Genomic DNA, 17895 nt, shown 5'->3' with positions numbered 1-17895 from the left:
GCAGGGTGAATCCGCATGGCACAGAACCATCGCCTCCCTTGCTACAGTCGTGGCCTGCTGGGAAGCGGTCGAGGGGACCCCCGGGAAGCAGCAAATCAGCCCTCTGGGAAGCCAGGAATCGGCCCGCCGAGAAGCCAGGAATCAACCTGCCGGGAAGCAGCCAGTTGGCCCTCTGGGAAGTTGGGAATCAGTCTCTGGGAAGCTGGGAATCGGCCCTCCAGGAAGTTGAAAATTGACCCACTGGCAAGCCACAGATTGGCCAGCCAGGAAGCCATGAAGGTCGAGCAGAGGGAGGAAGGGTAAGAGGATGGGAAAGTGTGTCTTGCTGGTTATTGGGTGCTCTGTCTCCTGATGGGAGCTCCGTGAATCTACTTTCCCATATTCCCTGTCTGCTGATCTCCAACTGGAGTCCAAGATGGTGAATCTGTGCTGCATTAGCTGATAGAGACCTCCACTTGTAACCCTCCTTGCTCTCTGTTCTCTGTCAGTTTGTTATTCCATTCAGTGCTTGGTTGAGTTCTTTATCTCTTCATTTGACGCTTAGGGTTCCAGGACTAATGTTTGTCTCTGTTTCACTTAGTTTTTCAGGTCTTTGCTGTGGAGGGACGGCATGGTGCTTCTGTCTATAGCACCATGTTAGCTCCACCCTCACAGGTGTACAGCTTATTGACAGCAATTATATTGCTCAGCTGTGAAACCCTACCCTTAATCAGTGTGATTTTTCAATCACGGTAAACTGAAAGTCAGTACTGTATAAACACTACCTGCCCTCATACCCTTTCCTTCTCACCTGAGGTGTGAATACTATTAACCTCATGTCATAGATGGGGAGACTGAGATACAAAGAAGTTAAGTGACTTGCCCAAGGTCGTACAGCTGCTATGTTGTCAAGCCAGGATTTACACTCAGGCAGACACTCTTTCAAGAACCTGTGCTCTTAATTATATGATATGATGAAAACTTATGCCCAAAATGTTCATGGCAATGTTATGTAGTATGGATAAATTAGAAGCAATGTATATCATGGATGATGGTACATCCATTCAATAGAATATTTTTATAGCAGCTTTAATGAGATAAAATTCACAATTCATTAGTTTTCACTATATTCACAGAGTTGTGCAACCATCACCACTATCCAATTTCAGAACATTTTTATCACATCAAAAAGACCCTTTGTACCTGTTAGCAGTCACCACACATTTCTCCCCACACCCCCTAGCCCTAGGCAACCACCAATCTACTTTTTGTTTCTAAGGATTTGCCTATTCTGGACATTCATATGATTGGAATCATATAATATGTGGTCCTTTGTGACTGGTTTCTTTCACTTAGCATAATGTTTTTAAGGTTCATCCATGTTATAGCATGGGTGACTGCTTTTTTTTTTGCTGAATAATCCATTCTATGGCTATATCACATTTGTTCATTCATTTATCAGTTTATGGACTTTTGGATTGTTTCCACCTTTTGGCTGTTGTGAATAATGCTGCTATGAATATTCATGTACAAGTTTGTTTGTGGACATATGCTTTCATTGCTTTTGGGTATATACCTAATAGTGGACTTGCTGAATCAAAAGGTTTATGTTTAACTTTTGAGGAACTGACACACTGTTTTCCAAAGTGGCTGTACCATTTTACATTCCCACAAGCAGTGTATAGAGGTTCCAGTTTCTCCCCATTCTCACTAACACATGTTACGTATTTTGGATACAAATTCCTTGTCAGAGACATGATTGGCAAATATTTTCTTCCATTCTGTGGGTTGTCTTTTTCACTTACTTAATAGTATCCTTAGAGTACAACATTTTTAATTTTTATGAAGTTCCATTTATTTTTTTATTGTGTTACTTGTGCTTTTGGTGTCACATCTAAGAAAGCTTTGCCAAATCCAAGGTCATGAAGATTTACCACATTTTTTTCCCTATGGGTTTTATAGTTTTATACCTGAGTTTGCAGTCTGTGGTCCATTTTGAGTTAATTTTTATATAAGGTGTGAGGCAGGGATCCAACTTCATTCTTTTGCATGTGAATATCCAGTTGTCCTAGCACCACTGTTGAAATAACTTGTGTTTTCCCATTTAGTTACCTTAGCACTCTTGTTGAAAATCAATTGACCATAAATGCACAAGTTTATTTCTGGACTCTGAATTCTATTCCATTGATCTGTCTGTCTGTCTTCATGCCACTACTGCACTGTGTTTATTACTGTAGCTTTGAGGTAAGTTTTGAAATTGGGAAGTGTGAGCCCTCCAACTTTGTTCTTCTTTTCCAGGTTGTTTTGGCTACTCTGGTTACTTTGCATTTCCATATGAATTTTAGGATCAGCTTTTCAGTTTCTGCAAAAAAACTAGCTGATCACTTCTACAAACATGAGATAAAAGTAGAGATCCCAAGGCTCAGGCAAAAGAGGTCAAGACTAGAGAAGGAGCTGGAATATAGGTGGCAGCCCCCAGGAAAATTAAGATGAAATAAGTAAAACAGAGAGGAAGCAGCAATCCATGAAAAAGGTTTTATGTGGGAATATGATATGGAATGAAGAGTATTCCATTTTCAATTTGGTGTTGCAATTTCAATTTGGATTCTTGAATAATTCAGCTTTTGAAACATATGACGGTATCATTTGATTATAAAGTAAACATTAAACAATCCAACACCTCAAGAGAAAAAAAAATTCTGATGGTAGAAATAGTTGCCCCAAATATTTCCACTAAGATTCACTGGGTGGTGCAGATGGTTAACACGCTTGGCTGCTAACTGAAAGGTTGCTGGTTCGAGTCCACTCAGAGGCACCTTAGGAGAAAGCCCTCGTGATCTACTTCTTAAAAATCAGCCATTGAAAACCCTGTGGAGCAGTTCTACTCTGACACATATGGTGTCACCAGGAGTTGGAATCGACTTGTCAGCAACTGGTGGTATTGTTTTCACTGTGAATGTAATTACAGAGCTCAGTTAGTTAGATGAGAAGTCTTTATTAAGCTCCTTCTGCATTATCACTGATGTTGTGTAAGGTACTGTAGGAAATAACTCCCTCCCCCCACCAAAAAATGTAGCTGGATGCTATTTTAAGATATTCGCTTATTTTTTTTTCTTCTCTATATTTTTATTTTTCCTTTCCTTCCAGTAAATACCCCCCACCCCAGCTCCAATCCAATTAGAAAAGAAAAGAAAAAAAGCCAGCTGAGATTTTGTTGAATCTATAGATCAGTTTGTGGAGCATTCAGTAGAATATTATGCAGCCATTTTAAATTATGGTTATGAAGACAGTAACCCCAAAAAACAAAACAAAACAAACAAAATCCAAACCTGTTGTCGTTGAGTCAATTCTGACTCATAGCAACCCTATAGGACAAAGTAGAACTGCCTCATAGAGTTTCCAAGGAGTGGCTGGCTGGTGGATTCCAACTGCCGACCTTTTGGTTAGCAGCTGAATGCTTAACCACTATGCCACCAGGGCTCCATGAAGACAATGGAAACATTTAAAGTGTGCATAGTGTTAAGTTGGAAAGAGCAGAATGTAAAGTATGTACATTGTGATTACAGGTATATGAAAAATGCATATGAAAAAAGGCTATTAAAAAGTATCCTTGAATTGTAATATTATGATTATGGTTAATTCTTTTTTCTTTTATTTCCCAAACTTTCTGTAATATGTACCTATATTACATTTTTAATTTTAAAAATTTAAGTTTTGGCTAATAGAATAATTTCTTAAATCAGTAGACGACTTTCAGCTCTGTGGACAAAAAGCAGAGTTACCTAACTTTCTAGGAATAGTGTGTAAAGGTGAGGAGCTGGAGCATAAGGTTATGGTTAGAATGAGGTAGTTTCAGATTTAACAGTCAGTTCCTTGAATTCTCTCTCTCCAGTCGGTTTCGTTCCATTTCTTCTCCACCTTCTCACTATTGAAAGTCTTTCCCTTACTCCGTAATTTATTAATTTTAGATGAAATTTTGGGAGTCTGGCTAGTTTACGTAATTGCCAGTGATAAGTGGAATGAATAGTGGCAAAATACTTTGAGAGCAAGGAACCAGACAATGTAGAGTCTGAGCCACAGAAGCCACTTTGATGGAAAGTGATTTGGGGAGGAGAGAGAGGAGGTCGCTCACGCGGAGCTTCTTACTGCCTTCTCTGATCGTGCTGTGTTCTATGAGTTCCTTTGCATCTGTATATGTTGTTTTCTTATGAGATCATATGCTCTTTAAGGGTATAGACTGTAGAGAATATCTTTGTAGAGCCCCCCCCCCAACTTTTCTTTGGCCCTTCTTAGTGCCTTAGAAAAGGATCCCTGGTGGCACAAAGGTTAAGCGTGTGGCTAATAACCCAAGGTCAGTAGTTTGAACCCACCAGCCACCCTGCAGGAGAAAAGACCTGCATCTGCTCCTGTAAAGAGTACAGCCTAAGAAACCCTATGGGCCAGTTCTACTTTGTCCTATAGGGTTGCTATGAATCAAAATCGACTCGATGGCACACAACAACAGCAGTGCCTTAGTAAGCATTCTGTTGACTTGCATAGACAGGACGGTGACTGGCATAACCTGCAGATGGTGCTAGGACTAGTTAAAAAGTTTAAATAGCACGTAGGGACATGAACTGTGTGGCTCAGTGATTAACTGCTATTCACATGTTGTTTGTAAGTGCCACAGAGTGTGTATTTTAGTAGTTTGGGGGCTTTCTAGCTTAAGTAACATTAAAATCTCAGTATACTGAAATACTTTATAGGTCTTGCATGTAATAAATGGGCATCTGTGGTTTGTTCAAAAACAAAAGGAAGATTTAAAGACCTGCCAAAAACCATTAATATCAACGTCCACCACAAGCCAATCTTCGTAGTAGTATGACTTTGTTGAAGTATATGATTATTTCTGTTATTTACACTGTATAGTTTTCAGTTGAATAAATAAAAAAGAAGTTTTTAACTTAGTTTTTTATTTTTAAATATTTTAAAATATTTATTTAAATATATTACTGATTATAAATGGACTTTTTGAAATGTAAAAATCACAGTTTTTCATTCAACTTTCTATGTAAGGTTTAAAATAATCATTTCTTGTATAGGTTAAAAAAATGAGATGTTGCAGTTAGCCAAACTTCCAGAAATATGTGCAAAACCAAAGTTTTGACTGCTATTTTAAAATAAAAGTATCTGCCATTTTAAGAGAGAGATTTATTATCATCAGTTAGAGCTTTTGACTTTCCTAGCGTCATGGAAAAACCATACACTTCAAATTCGAACTGTCAAGATTTCTTCTAAATAGTGTTTATTTTATAAGACACGTCCCACCCCCTATCCCCAATTTGAAACACTACATATGATACCTGTGTCTTTCTACTATGTGTTTTCATCTTTCTGGCTTAAAAATGTACTCAAGGACTTTTGATTCCAGCTAAGATGGAATAACAGAGACCTAATTTACCCTCCTGGCTGTAACAACAACAAAAACTAGACAAAATATATGAAACAACAGTTTCAAATACTGAACAACAGGCAGCAAGGACAGTGATTTCTGAGAGAGTGGGAACAAACAAGGCAAGCCCTACAATTATACAAGCTTACTGCCTGTAGAGAGTTTCCAGGCTGCAGCACAGGGAGGGAGAACCCAAGCAGATCACAGGTCTCTCCTTGAGTTGAGAAGACAGAGCTGGGGTCCAGGGAGGCTAAGGTGGTTAGAGTTTGGAGAGCAGAAAGCTGCACAAGGAGAGAGCTCCAGAAATCTGCAGAGGGTCTCCCATAAGTTTTCAGATGAGTACTAATCAGTGCATATGCTGTATGGACACTACCTAAAGCCAGAGAAAGAACCACCCAAAAGGATTAGAAGCAACAATCCTGTTTCTTACTCAGGATTGGGAATAGTTTGTATTCCCACCAGCCAGAATGGAAAAATTTCATAAGTCACAGAACATCGTGTACTCAGCAACATTTTTAAGCTACTAAAAGGAAAGAATTGTCAACCTACAATTCTACACCCAGCAAAAATATCTTTTAAAAATTAAGGTGAAATAAAAGACTTTTCTAGACAAGCAAACACTGAAATAATTCATTGCTAGCAGACTTGCATTATAAGAAATGTTAGAGGAACCCCTTCAAGCAGAAGAAAAATGATACCACAGGGAAATCTGGATCTATACAAAGAAATGAAAAGCACTGGAAATGACAAATATGTGTATCAGTATAAAAGACTTTAAAAAAATTTTAATCTCTTAAAGAGTTAAAAGGAAAATGATAATGTATTGTTGAGTTTATACCATATAAAGGAGCCCTGGTGGTGCAGTGGTTAAAGCACTTGGCTGCTAACTAAAGGTCGGCAGCTTGAACTCACCAGCCGCTCTGTGGGAGAAAGATGTGGCAGTCTGCTTCTGTAAAGATTTACAGCCTTGGAAACCCTATGGGACAGTTCTACTCTGTCCTGTAAGGCTGCTGTGAGTTGGAATTGACCTGGCAGCAATGAGTTTTTGGGGTTTATAGATGTGAAATGCATGACAACAAAAGCACAAAGATTAAGGGGGGGCATGGAAGTATACTCTTGTAAGATTTTTATGTAATATGTGAGGTGGTATAATATCATTTAAAGGGCAGACTGATGAGTTAAAGATACATACTTAACTAAAACAACTAAAAAGAAGTTATACTCTTAATAAGTTAGCAAAGGAGATAGAGTGGAATTTAAATGATACTCAATATAAATGAAGTCAAAAAAAGAAGAACAAAGAACAGATGGAACAAATAGAAAACAAATAGCAAGATAATATATTTACACCAACCAGTACCAGTTACCATTGAGTCATTTCCCGCTCGTGGCAACCCCATATGTGTGTCAGGGTAGAGCTCTACTCCATGGAGTTTTCAGTGGCTGATTTTTCGGAAGTAGATTGCCAGGCGTTTCTTCCAAGGTGCCGCTGAGTGGACTTGAACCACCAGCCTTTCAGTTAGCAACCAAACACGTTAACCATTTACACCACCCAGATACTCCATATATACACCAAACCATATCAATAATCATATTAAATATAAATGATCTAAATGCCCCAATTAAAAGACAGAGATTAGTATATTGGATTAAAAAGCAAGACTTAACTATAGCTGTCTACAAGAATATACAGATAGGCTAAAAGTAAAAGGTTGGGAAAGACTATTCCATGCTAACATTAATCAGAAGAAAGGTGGAATGGCTGTATTAATTTCAGATAAAATGGATTTTAGAGCAAAGATTATTATTGCAAAGAATAAAGAGGATCATTTCATAATGATAAAGGGGTCAGTTCAAGTGGAATTGACAGTCCTAAATGTTTATGCTTCTGATAACAGAGCTTCAAAATACATGAAGCAGAAACTGATAGAACTGAAAGGAGAAATAGATTCACAGTTAAAGTTGGAGAGTTCAGCACCTCTTTCTGAATAATTGATAGACGTATAAGACAGAAAATCAGTAATGATTTGTAAGATTTGAACAACCTATAAACCAACTAAACTAATTGACATTACATAGCATTCTACCTAGCACAAGCAGGATATACATTTTCTTTTCAATTACACACAGAATATTTACTAAGATCATATTTTGGGCCATAAAACAGTGTTAATAAACTTAGAATGATTTTAAATAATACAAAGTATATCCCCTGACCAAAAGGGAGTTAAATTAGAAGCCGGTAATAGGAAGATATCTGGAAAGTCCCTAAATATTTAGAAACTAACACATTTCTAAGAAACCCATGGGTCAAAGGAAAAATAAAAAGTGAATTTAGAGAGTATTTTTTTACTGAATGAAGTGAAAACATTTCATATCAAAATCTGTGGGGTGTAGCTAAAGCAGTGCTCGGAGGAAAATTTGCAACACTAAATGCTTATATTAGAGAAGAAATAAGATCACAAATCAATGTCCTCAGCTTCCACCTTAAGAAACTAGAAAAAGAAGAGCAATTTAAACCAATAGTAAGCGGAAGGAATGAATTAAATATGAAAGCTAAAATCAGTGAAATAGAAAACAGAAAAAAAAGAGAAAGTCTAAAGAAATAAAAAGCTAGTTCTTTGAGAATACTGGTAAAATAGGTAAACCTATAGCCTGACTGATAAGGATAAAAAGATACAAGTTACCAATATCAGGAATAAGAGAGATGACATAGCTACAGATGCTATAGTTATTAAAAAGATTAATAACAGAATAGTATGAATTACTTTATGTCAGTACATTAGACACTTAGATGAAATGGGAAAATTCCTTGAAAGACAAATTACCAAAGTTAACTCAAGAAGAAATTGATAACCTGAACAGTTCTATATCCGTTGAAGAAGTTGAATTTGTAGTTAAAAATGTTCCCGCAAAGAAAACTTCAGGCCCAAATGGCTTTTCTGATGAATTCTACCAAACATTTGAGGAAGGCATAATACCAATTCTACATGAACTCCTCATAAAATTGGTGAAGAGGGAATACTTCTTAACTCATTCTGTGAGACTGGTATTACCTTGATACCAAAACCAGATAAATGCATTGCAAGAAAAGAAAATTACACATCAGTATCCCTCATGGACATAGTTGCAAAAATTCTTAACAAAAATTTAGCAAATCAAATCCAACAATATATAGAAAGGATAAAATACATCATGACCAAGTGGGGTTTATCCTATTAGATTTGGAATAAGCCAGCCATTGTAGTCTAACGCCTTGAAATTTACAGATGGTGAAACTGAGTGAGGGTCAAAGATTCCAAGCTAGGCCTCCTGGCATGGTTCAGTGTAACCTTTAATTAGGTTCCAGGATCGTGGAATATCTGAGTCACTCCTGAGGGTGTTTACTTAGGGAGATGAAATCTTCATCTAGTTGACAGTTAGGACTAATTAATGAGATTAAGTTGTTACCTTGGAAGCCTTTAAGACCCTGACTTTGAGGAGGTGGAATAAGTCATATTAACAACAAACTTTACTGGTCAGTAACTATATCTCCATACAGGAGAAGGTACCAACCCTGGATGGAGGGGTTTGAGAGATGGTAGGGACACATCAAAAACAGACTTGCCTTATTTCCTCCTGCTGTATAGATTCCATTTCCTCCCAGACTACTTCTCCCCAAACACTAAGTCTCCCCAGTGATGAGATACCCACCTTTATCAAAACTCAGTTCCTAGAGATTTTGGTCATGAGCTTGAGAGCAGTATTCTTTCCATTCTCTCTCCTCAGGTGAGCATTTAAGGTGGCCAGGGTTTTTATTCCTTCTATCTAAAGGTCTGTTCTCAGACCCAAAATACCATTCTTGTACAGTTTTTCTCTTGGACACATAATGGACCTTGGGAAAAATATAGTGAAGCCAAGTTTTAAATCTGCCTAATTTATATTAGAGTGCTTTTATTTTATTTTAGCTCATAATTTAGACTTTTGAAGCTTTTAATGAGATAATACTGTATGGTATAAAGGATGTAATATTATAGAAAATAGATTATATACAGCAGACTTTTACCATAGGTTTCCTTCTATTGCAGTCCAACTTTCTGAGCCTTCTCTTTCTCCAATTGTTAATATATACTCAGTGATTGACGGCTAGGTGTAGACCCCTGTTCTTGACTGCCAAACCAAAATAATTATGATAAATCTGCTATGTGTTTGTGTATGCAAAGGCATATTCTTATAATGCATTTCAGAAATAGATTAATTATGCTTAGATTTTCTTAATTACCACTCTTCCAGATTAGAATAGAAAATTATTTCTATATTTATACTGGAAAACTCAAGTACATTATCATTTTCCAGATTAAAATTTTCAGAGTAGATTTAGATTTTGTAATGGTATTTCAGCACTGATTCCTTATATTGTCTGATATTTTACCATCTTTATATTGACTGTTTTTGAAAATGACAATTCATTTCAACATTTACTGAGCGCCAGTTATGTACCAATTACTTACACTAGGTGATGGGACTACAAAAATGAGTAGGATGGCATCTCCTTTGGAGGTGATGAAAGTGTTTTGAAACCAGATAGACGTGTTGGCTGTACAACATTGTGAATGTACATAGTGCCACTTTAAAATGATTGATTTCATGTTACGTGAATTTCACCTTAAAAAAAAAAAAAAGAATAGGATGCATTCTCCACCTGTTAAGTGTTTACAGACTTTATGTCATATGTTATCTTGTTGGCCTGTCTTTGAAATTGCCAGCAGATCTAGAACTAAACTGACCCTAATGAATCAACCCAAGTTAGTGATCTATGACCCGGCAATTCCACTCTTAGGTATATATCCAAGAGAAATGAAAACTTAATGTCCACACAAAAACTTGTACATGAGTGTTTATAGCTGCATTATGCATAATAGCTAGAAGGTGGAAACAACCTGAATATCTATCAGTTGAAGAATGGTTAAACAAAATGTGGTCTATCCATACAATAGAATATTATTCGGCCATAAAAAGGAATAAAGTACTGATACATGCTACTACATGTATGAACCATGGAACATGCTAATTAAATGAAGCCAATCAAAAATGACCACATATTGTATGATTCTATTTATATGAAATGTCTAAAATACAAAAATTTAAAGAGACAGTAAGTAAATTTTAGGGATTGTTTAGGGTAGCTAAAAGGTACAGGCTTTCTTTTTGAGGTGATGAAATCTTCTAAAATTGATCATGGTGATGGTTGCACATATCTGTGAATACACTAAAAACTTTGTTCTCAGATTGAAGGACTCCCTTTAATAATTCTTGTAAGTTTCATTTGGTTTTTACATAGTCCCTTAATTTCTGTTCATCTGGAAATGTCCTGATTTCACCATCATATTTGAATGAGAGTTTTGCAGGATATATTTATTCTTGGTTGGCAATTTTTTTCTTTCAAGGTTTTATATATGTCATCCCATTGCCTTCTTGCCTGCATGGATTCTGCCACATAATCCGAGCTTAGTCTTATTATTTCTCCTCTGTATGTGACTTTTTGTTTTTCTCGAGCTACTCTCAGGATTCTTTGTTCGTCTTTGGTTTTAGCGAGTGTGATTATGCTATGTCTTGGTGATTTTCTTTTTGGTTCTATCCTATATGGGGTTCTTTGAGCTTCTTGGATGTTCAGCTTTTCATCTTTCATGATATTGGGGAAGTTTTCTGTTAGCAGTTCTTCAGTGATCCTCTCTGTGTTTTCTGTTTTCTCCCCCTGTTCTGGAACTCCGATCACTTACAAATTTTTGCTTTTGATTCTATCCCACTAAAAACCATTCAATTGTACACTTAAAAGCGTGCATTTTATGACATGTTAATTGTCTCAGTAACAATTAAAAAAAGAGTAAGGGCAAAAATAGAGACTTTCAGGTATGTATGAACTCAGTTTATTTATGTACCTTATGAAAAAAATTACTTCAGGTGGTAGGTAGTTCAGCAAAATGAAAAATGAATCCAAGATAGATGAGTTTTTAAAAAAGAAACATCTTAGAAGTTATATTTTCTTTACTTTTGGTGAACTTCAGTAGAAAGGTGGTGACCATCCTGTGCACCAGGGAGAGAAAGAAGCCTGCGTGGCCTAACTAATCCCAACACTGCTTCTGCTCTGTTCTCTGACTAGGCTGTCCAGTTAATTTCCTGTGGCTCATTCCTGCTTTCTGTGATGCTGACCCCAGGCTCCTTTGGGAAGAGCTGTTCTTACAGTTGGTGTTTGGAAGGCAATTTGCTCTTCTTTGTTCTCTCCTTTGGTCTGACCTCATCTGCTTCCTGACTTCCAGGAAGTCCGCCAAATTTCTGGTTCACCAAGGATACACCTTATTCTCCATCTCATAGGCTTATAAATTTAAAATTTTTTTTGTTGTTTCAGTGTCATCTTGGAGAGAGAAAGTTGATAACTTAGTACTGCCTTTCAACCTTCTTGAGGCCAAGTAGGGTAAAATCATGTTAAGGGGAAAAATACTGTATTTGAGTTCATTCTTTATTGTCTAATATTAATATTTGAATACTGCTTATATTTTTTAGATTTCTTTTTTTTAATCTTTATATAACTGTTTGCCTCCTACTTATTTGAGAATAGTAACTCACCCAACACATGGGGTCGCCATGAGTCAGAATCGACTCAATGGCAACTAACAACAACAACAACTCAACCAAGTAAGCAGTGAGAGACGAAGCTTATTTTAATTTGGTGTATTGACTTTGCTTTCTTCAATAATTACTTGTACTGAGAAGAAAAACGAGTTTACCCAAACATTGTGTGTATCTAAGAGATACGATAAAGGAGGAAATACTTTGTAGCTAAAAGGCTACTGTTCCATTTAGGATTTTCCTTTCCTCTCCTGTCTTCATGTCGAGACATCTAAGAGCCTTTGGTCCATGGAGAACTAACTCGGCAGTCAGCAATCACTGTCGGAGGCTTGACTCAGAATTTCGGGAGTGCGCTGGAAATGTGAAAGGCGTACTCGGTTAAGGGGAAGGTAGTAGGAGGATTAAGGAGGAAAAAAAGAAAGAGTTAAGACTGGCTAACTCGTCTGTTAATATAATTCTGTCTGTTTTTGCCACTGATTTCTTTTTTAAAGGAGAAAAATAAGTGTATGAGTGTGTATAGGAGTATTTTTCTTCATCTCCCCATTCCTCACCCCAGTGTGGAGGAAGGAAATTACCTTCGGGAAAGTAGGTGAATAAATAAAATATGCAGTTTTGTATGGATACATAGTTTATATTAAGGAGCCCTGGTGGTGCATTGGTTAAGTGCTCAGCTGCTAACCGAAAGGTCGGGGTTTTAACCCACCAGCTGCTCCTTGGGGAGAAAGATGTGGCAATCTGCTTCCGTAAAGATTACAGCCTTGGAAATCCTATGGGGCAGTTCTACCCTGTCCTGTAGGGTCGCTATGAGTTGGAATCTGCTCGAAGGCAATGGTTAAATAGCCTGTATTTATTGTGTTTCTGCACATATTCATCGTTTTAAAAATGTATATCTTATCTAAAAATAGAGAACTACTCCTGTTATTATATTTGGAAGTTTGAGGGGGGCCTGGGGTTGAAAGTAAAGGAGGGCTTTCCAGTCCATTCTTACATGGAGATTTTAAAAATTAAGCTCAGTTTGTATTGTGTTCTGTTACGTGCCCTAGGCGTACTTCCTTCTTTGTGCTTTCTTTCTTTCGTGCTTTAGTTATAGGAAGCTGAAAGCCTGTGTGGCCCAGACATCCGTGGTGCTTAGAAAGAATGCTGCTTTGACTTTTTGTGCTTCAGACAAAGCAGCCAGCTCCTATATTCTTTTTTCTCTTCTTTCTGAAAACTCTCCTGTTAGTGGGATAATCTGATGCAAGATATCTGTAACAGAGAGAACAACACAGTAAGTAATATACATGGACAATTAGTGGGTAAGGCTTTAAAATAACTTCTCATTTGGAGGGAATCTGGCAATTTAGTTACATTAACAGAAGTTTTCAGTACACCGTTGGTGAAATATTAGGTGTTTTCTCATTTTTCTGTTATGTCTCAGGTGTTTACTGACTAGCATTTTGGAGAGTACATGCTTATCTGGCATGTCCGTAACAGAAGGAACTGTGTGTTCCCTCTCTGATGTACTGGGTAGCAATTTTGTCCCTTTGGGCAGTTCAACACAGCAAGCTTTATCATAGATTAATATCCATAGCTACATAGTGATTTTAAATCCAGAATAAACCTAGGGTAGGGGAAAGAAGAAAAGGCTGTCTTATGAAAACAGTGAAACTTTCTTAGCATGTCTGACAGGTTTTTAGGAATTGTCTATTCTTACTGCTTTTTTCATATAAAACTAGGTCAAGGAGAAAAAAGTTTTTTAGTTAAACTTTGTTTGTTTACAAAAATCTATACCCCAAATAGCATAACTGGAATTAAGGGATAATACTTGGAGAATTCAGGTTTTTTTTTTAATTGTTTCAGATTTATTTTTATTTTTAAATAAATCTGAAAGTTCAGAAAAGTTTATTTTTGTTATCTTTATTCATGCTACCCCTCTTCATATGGACTCCATACTCCTAATGTGAGCCATCTTCTGAGATTACTAAGATAACTTATATCTTGAGGTGAATGTAATTAATGCCACTGAATTATACATGTAAAACTGGTTGAAATGTTTTATTACACATTTCACCATAATAAAAAATTTTTTAACTAAAGGTGTTTCCACCTTTTAGCTATTGTGAATAGTGCTGCAGTGAATGTTGGTGTATAAGTATCTGCATTCCTGCTTTCAGTTCCTTTGGTATGTATGCTGGGCCATAAGGTATTTCTGTTAATTTTCTGAGGTACCGGGAAACTGTTTTCCACAGTGGCTACACCATTTTACAACCCCATCAACAGTAGATGAGGGTTCCAATTTCTCCACATCCTCACTAACACTTGTTATTTTCCATTTTTCTGATAATAGCCACTTCAGTGGCACAAATGGCTAACACATTCAGCTGCTAACTGAAAGGTTGACAGTTTCAGTCTACCCAGGAAGAAGGATGATCTGCTTCCAAAGACTAGCCATTGAAAACCATATGGAGCACAGTTCTGCCCTGACACGCATGGGGTTGCCATGAGTTGGAATCAACTCTGTGGCAGCTGGTTTAGTAGGGGTGAAGTGGTATCTCATTGTGGTTTTATTTGCATTTCCCTAATGACTAGTGGCATTGAGCATCTTTTCATGTGCTTATTGGCTATTTGTATATCTTCTTTGATGAAATATCTATTAAGTCCTTTGCCAATTTTTTAATTGGATTGTTTCTCCTTTGTTGCTGAGTTGTAGGAGTTCTTTGTATATTCTGGCTATTAAACCCTTATCAGACATGTGGTTCCTAAATATTTTCTCCCAATCTGTAGGTTGTTTTTTCACTTTGCTTATAAAGTTGATGCTCAAAAGTTTTAAATTTTGATGAAATCCCATTTGTCTATTTTGTCTTTTATTTCTTGTGCTCTTGGTGTCATATCTGTAAATCCATTGTTGAAAACTAGGTCTTGACACATTACTCCTATGTTTTGTTCTGTTTTATTTTTAGTTGTTACAGTTCAGTCTTTGGTTCATTTTTAGATGATTTTCATGTACAGTGTGAGGTAATGGGTCCAACTTCATTTTCTTGCATGTGGATATCCAGTTGTCCCAGCACCATTTATTGAAGACAGTTATTTTCCCGGAAACCCTGGTGGCGTAGCGGTTAAGCGCTATGGCTGCTAACCAAATGGTCGGCAGTTTGAATCCACCAGGCGCTCCTTGGAAACCATATGGAGCAGTTCTACTCTGTCCTATAGGGTCGCTATGAGTTGGAATCAACTCGATGGCAGCGGGGTTTTTTTTTTTTTTATTTCCCCATTGGATGCACTTAGCACCCTTGTCAAAAATCAATTGACTGTAAATGTATGGGTTTATTTCTGGGCTGTCAATTCTATTCCATTGGTCTATGTGCCTGTTATCATAGCAGTACCAGACTATTTTGATTACTGTAGCTTTATTGTATTTTTTGAGATTGGGAAGTATGAGTCCTCCTACTTTGTTCTTTTTCAAGATTGCTTTGGCTATTTGGAACCCCTTGCAATTTCATATAAATATGAGGATTGGCTTTTCTATTTCTGCAAAAAAAGCTGTTGGAATTTTGATAGGGATTGCATTGAATGTACAGATTGCTTTGTGTAGTATTGGCATCCTAAGAATATTAAGCCTCCCAATCCGTGAACATGGAATGTTTTTCTGTTTATTTAGGTTTTCTTTAATTTTTTTCAGCAATGTTTTATAGTTTTTTAGTGTCCAAGTTTTTCATCTGTAGTTAAATTTATTCCCAGGTATTTTATTCTTTTAGATGCTGTTGTAAATGAAATTGTTTTCTTAATTTCTTTTTCAGGTTGCTTGTTGTTGGCATATAGAAACTCAACTGATTTTTGTATGTTGACATTGTACCCTGCCACTTTGCTGAGTTCATTTATTAGCTCTAGTAGCTTTCTTGTGGATTCTTTGGAATTTTCTATATATAGGATCATGTCATCTGTAAATACGGATAGTTTTACTTTTTCCTTCCCAATCTGGATACCTTCTAAGTTGTTTTCTTGCCTAATTGCTCTGGCTATGATTTCCAGTACAATATTGAATGGTAGTGTTGAGGGTGGGCTTGCTTGTCTTGTTCCTGATCTTAATGGGAAAGCTCTCAATCTTCTCCGTTGAGTATGATGTTAGCTGTGGGTTTTTTCTAAATGCCCTTTACCATGTTGAAGAAGAAGAAGGTTTTTGTTTGACAATATTTTCATTAAAAAATTTAGCTGAACCTCAAATGATGAGCATTCAAAAGAAAAGTATTTCCTTTGGAAGTGTTGAGGTCGTCCTTGCTCAATGCTTTGTTTTTAGTTTTTTGAGACATTTGTGTGCACACACTCTGTCTCTTTCTTAAATGTTTTGAAAGTAAGTGGCAGACATGATGATACTTCGTCCCTAAATACTACGGCAGGTACCTCGTAAGAACAAAGATATTAATCTACATATAACTACAATACTATATCACATTCCAGAAAGCTAACGTTATACAGTAAAATTCTAATATACAATCTGCTATTTCAAAATTTTCTAATTCTCTAAAAACTGTCCTTTATAACTTAAAAAAACATTTTTTTTTATTGTGCTTTAAGTGAAAGTTTACAGTGCAGATTTCTCGTTCAGAGATGTATACACAGATTGTTTTGTGACATTGGTTGCAGTCCCCACAATGTGACAGCTACTCTCCCCATTTCCACCCCATCTTCCCCATGTCCATTCATCCAGTTTTCCTATCCCTTCCTGTCCCTTCTTTCTTTTGGGCAGGAGTTGCCCATTTGGTCTCATATGTTTGACTGAACTAAGAAGCCCTTTGTAACTTTTTGTCCCCCTAATCCAGGATCCAGCCAAGGATCACACATTACATTTGGTTGTAGTGTCTCGTCAGTCACTTCAATCTAAAATAGGCCCCATGTATTTTTTTGGTCTTTAATGACTTTAACGTTTTTGATAAGGCTAGGCGAGTTGTCTTACAGAATGTTTCACAATCTTATTTTGTCTTTTCTTCTTGATTAATTTCAGGTTAGACATTTTTGATAGGAATATCGTGTAGGTGATGTTTATTTTCTGTTGCATCACATCAGGAGGCACAGTAATAGCAGTTTGTCTCATTACTGGTGGTGCAGAGGTTAGTTAAGATTGCATGTAACTTGTTAAGGGGATATCAGTCAGATCACTTCATTGGAAAGGTCTTTTGTCTTTTCAAGTAATTGGTAATCTGTGGAATGATGCTTTGAGTGTGTGTGGCTGTCCTGTTCACCCGGTGGTTTTGATTTGCTCAATGCTTTAAATCCGGGTTTGTCCAGGAGTATATTGATGAATGTCAGTGTATCTGTGAAGCCCTTGGAATTTTTTTCATGTGAGTGCATTTTTCCACTGATACAATCTGTGACCCACAGAAGATTTAAAAGATCTTTTTCCACCTGTTTTTGAAGAACTTTTTACATGTTCCTATGCATCAGAAAAGTCTGTTATAACCTGAAAATCAACCTGTTCACGTAATTTTCCTAATTATTTAGCCCAGCACCGCATACAGCTAGGTACTTAATTTTTGCTGTTGTTTGTTTGAGAACGGTTTGGTCTGGCCTGTCGCTTATTCTGAGCCAAGCATTTGGATTTTTGGTTGTTTGTTAGTTTGGTATAAACTGTTCTAAAAATTAAAGCAAAGGGGCTTAGCTCTTGGTTTTTGGTGTTCTCTGTGAAGATTTTTGGGCACAGCAAAGTTTGATTTATGTCTTTGTTGACATTAAAGTAAAGTAACATCAACTGGAAATGGGTTAAAACACTCATATAGTTTTTATTAGTGGTATCAGGAAGATATTTCTCACAAGTGCAATATAGCTCTTTTTTTTTATTTTATTTTATTGTACTTCAGGTGAAGGCTTATAGTACAAATAGTTTCTCATGAAATAGTAGTACACAT

General features: G+C 36.8%; 1 protein-coding gene and 1 long non-coding RNA gene across 11 annotated transcripts in view; one reads left to right on the top strand and one right to left on the bottom strand.

Annotated features, from left to right (window-relative positions):
• The window catches only part of FKBP5 (FKBP prolyl isomerase 5), a 129589-nt gene that overhangs the window by 46318 nt on the left and 65376 nt on the right, over nucleotides 1-17895 (top strand). For 2 of the 9 annotated variants that reach the window (XM_023734129.1, XM_023734121.1), the window contains exon 1: nucleotides 13162-13283. The exons of 4 other annotated variants lie outside the window; for them this stretch is intronic. The gene's annotated coding sequence lies outside the window, so the exon portion shown is untranslated. Of the gene's footprint in view, nucleotides 1-10689; nucleotides 10705-13140; nucleotides 13284-17895 lie in introns of those variants that run through there. 3 more of the 9 variants (XM_023734128.1, XM_023734130.1, XM_023734122.1) reach the window with 3 other exon arrangements.
• LOC111821103 (uncharacterized) overlaps nucleotides 11956-17895 on the bottom strand; it is a 64415-nt gene continuing 58475 nt past the window's right edge. For both annotated transcript variants that reach the window (XR_002824578.1, XR_002824579.1), the window contains exon 3: nucleotides 11956-13261. This is a non-coding gene — a long non-coding RNA (uncharacterized LOC111821103). The remainder of the gene's footprint in view (nucleotides 13262-17895) is intronic.

This window comes from Trichechus manatus, unplaced genomic scaffold (genome assembly GCF_000243295.1).
Source record: "Trichechus manatus latirostris isolate Lorelei unplaced genomic scaffold, TriManLat1.0 scaffold00065, whole genome shotgun sequence".
Taxonomy (NCBI): domain Eukaryota; kingdom Metazoa; phylum Chordata; class Mammalia; order Sirenia; family Trichechidae; genus Trichechus; species Trichechus manatus.
Note: the sequence above shows the minus strand (reverse complement) of the source record. Positions and strands in the feature narration are given on the sequence as shown.